Here is a 3,107-nt window from a genome sequence, read left to right as displayed (position 1 = left end):
CACCCCTCCACCGGGGGGGCGGGCGCGCGGTCGCGGGGCAGCCAACGACGGACAAGCCGGGACCCGCGCCCCACGCCCAGGCGCGCGCGCCAGAGCGGGGGGTGGGGGGGCACGGCTGAGGAAGGGGACGGACGATCCCCCCCCCCCGTCTGCACACAACACCGCCGCCGGGCCGGACGGTGGCGGCGGACACGGAGAGGAGGCCGCAGCGGGCCTGGGAAGCGCCCACACACCAGAGCGCGCCACCGGGTTTGGTAAGCCGAACGGAGGAGGCCACGACACGGACGCCTGGCGGCAAGGGCAACGAGGCGCCGGCGAAGAGCGACGGGGAACAGGACCGCGGGCCAACGGCAAGGGAGCCCCACGGGTTTCCAACCAGACGCCTCGAGGGGGCAAGAGCCAAGTCGCCACCGGGGTGCGCACGGGGTCCCACCGCCCGAGGCCTCCAGCACAAGGGCGGTCCCGCGGCACCCCCGGACGCCGACCCGGCCCGCCCCCTCGGCGAACCCCGGGGCAAACCCTCGCAGAGGGCCCTCCGGCCCTGGCCACCCGCAGCAGCCGCGCGACCGGCCCCTGGAACGCTCTCCCGCACGCGCGGCGACCCACCCGCCGCGCCCCGCCCCGGCCGGACCCCCGACGCGCGCAGCCGGCGCCCCTTTCTCTCTTCTTCCCCCCTTCCTTCCACTCACGCGAGTGGGGCCCGACAGCACTCCGCCCGGGACCCGGCCCCCCAAGAGCCATGGCGGCCCAAGGGGGGGGCGGGCACCCGACAAACGGCGAGGCCTGGTCTCGGGCCCGACACGGTGACGGGGGAGGGAGAGGAGAAGGGGCGGACGCGCGCTCGGTCATCCAAGCCGAGACAGGGGGGGAGAGAAAGCAGCACAGAACGGCAGGTGGGCCGGAGGCTGCGGGGAGGGGGCACACACGCACGAAGCGAGGACCAGAGCGCGCGCGCGCGCGGAGGAGGAGGGCACGGGCTCGGGGAAGGGCGCGCCAACGGAGACACGAGCCGGGCCACCGGGTAAACATGCACGGGATCCCACCGCCACCAGCACGAGGGCGGTCCCGCGACGCCCGCGGCGCCAGCCGGCCTCAGCACCCTTAGCGAGCCTCCCCCACGAGCCAGGCCCCCCCCCCACAACGCACAGCGCTGGGGTCCAGACCCACGGGACCCCCGCCGCGGGAGCCCGTCTCCAACCTCCATCCGTTCGGTCCATCCCGGAGCCACGCCCCAGGGAAGCGCCTCCCGAAGCCAGGCGGCCCTGACCCGCGCCCGCGCGCCACCCGCCAGCGGCGAGCCCGGAACGGGAGCGGGCGGGAGACAGCCGCCGCTCGCGCGGCGCAGGGGGGGGCGGGGCGCGCAGGGGCGCCCCAAGCCCCTCGGGACACACACCGCCACGGGAGAAGCGGGGGGACACCGCGCGCATGCGCACGCGCTCGCACACCACACGCCCGAGGCGCACGGGCCCCGGCGCCGGACACCGGCCAGGCCTGGCGTGACCCTCCCCCGACTCAGAGGGGGGAGGCGCAGGCCGCGGTAGGCGAAGAGCGGCACTCGGCCCCACCGCGGGGCCGACAGACCTCCTCTCACGCGGGAGAGAAGGCTCCGCCTAACACGCACAAGGGCATGCAGTCACCCTGACACAGGTGGCCACTACGCGCACAGGAGGGGCAGCGACTGGGGGGTTCCGGTACCCCAAGGCACCCTCTCGGATCGCTAGAGAAGGCTTTCTCACCAAGGGCGCGCCGCCCCCCACCCAAATCGTCCCCCCATCGGGACCCGCCAAACAAAAGGCGTTTCTTCCCGGGGCCACCAGGACCCGGGGCGGGGGAGAAAGGTCCACGGCAACGGAGTGACACAGGGCATTCCTGAGCATTCGCGGTCAGGGCCCACAACGGGGGCCGCCTGCCTTCCCCACGCGCGCGGTTGCTCGTGTCGCCGCCCGGAAGGAGCGCCGCGCCTCCGGGTGAGGCCCGAGAAAAACCGAGGCAAAACACCGGCAGCAACGCGCTGGGCAAGAAACCGACAAGTCCTCGCTCACAGGGGGTTTTGGCCAAGCGCCACAGCGCCGGCTCGGCCCGCCACGATCGCTCAAACTCGCCCCACCAAGTCAGTCCCCCGCACCCTCCGGGCAACAGCGGCCGTTGCGGGGCGGGGACGACAAGGCGCCCGCTCCCCGCAGTGGGGGGAACGGGTGTGCCTCCCTTCACCGATTTTCTGCCACCCGCCCACCTCGGGCATCTCCGCCAACGGCGGCGACCCAAAGGGGGGGTCTGCTGGGAACAGGGAACGGCGCCACCACTCGGCTTCAGGCACCTGAGACGACCTGGAGCGCTCCAGGGGCACCACGGAGGGCCAGGCGCCGCGCGCTCAGCACGCCCAGGCGGCGAGCAGCGTGGCATCGGGTGCGGCCCCCCCCCACCACGGGGAGGAGGCCACCCACCACAAACAGCCAGGAGAGGCCAGCGAGAGTGTCCGCTGCGTCAGCCGACCCCAGCCCCGCAGCGGCGGGAGGCCAGGGTCGGGCCGGAGTCCGCACCCCTCTGCACCCCCCCGCACCGCCCACAGGCGGGAAGGAGGAGCATGGGGCCCGCAGGCAGAACGAGAAGAGCGGTCCCACCCGCCAGGAGTGTCCGTCCCTCGTCTGACGCGGCTTAGGCCCGGCCCGGGAGAGCGCGAGATCACCACATCGATCGGTTACCGCCACACGAGGCAGTCCTGGGGCGAGGGGGGGCTGGGGAAACGCCCGGCGAGGACAGCGACCAGAGGAGGACCTGCTTCAGCCTCGCCAGCACCCCTCCCCCGCCTCTCCCAGGGAACAGGCAGCCGGACAACCCACCAGGGAAAAGGGGAACGCCTGACACGCGGCACGGAGCCTTGCGAGGGTGGGCTTGTCACGACCGCGGCCGGGTGCCCGCAGCGGGGAGCGCACGGGGTAGAAGACCCACGCCGCCTCCCCACGCCGCCCTCGGGTGCCAGAGACCGGAGGTGGCGCCACAGCCTGGACCACACCTGGATGCACGAGAGCCGGCGCGCAGGCCCAGGCAGACGGCTCGAGCAAGCAGGCAGGCAAGGGCGGAGTCGGGTCCGGCTCGGCGTCACCGCC

Source organism: Puma concolor, chromosome E1 (genome assembly GCF_028749965.1).
Source record: "Puma concolor isolate L17-30 chromosome E1, mPumCon1.1.hap2, whole genome shotgun sequence".
NCBI lineage: Eukaryota > Metazoa > Chordata > Mammalia > Carnivora > Felidae > Puma > Puma concolor.
This window is presented reverse-complemented; position numbering follows the sequence as displayed.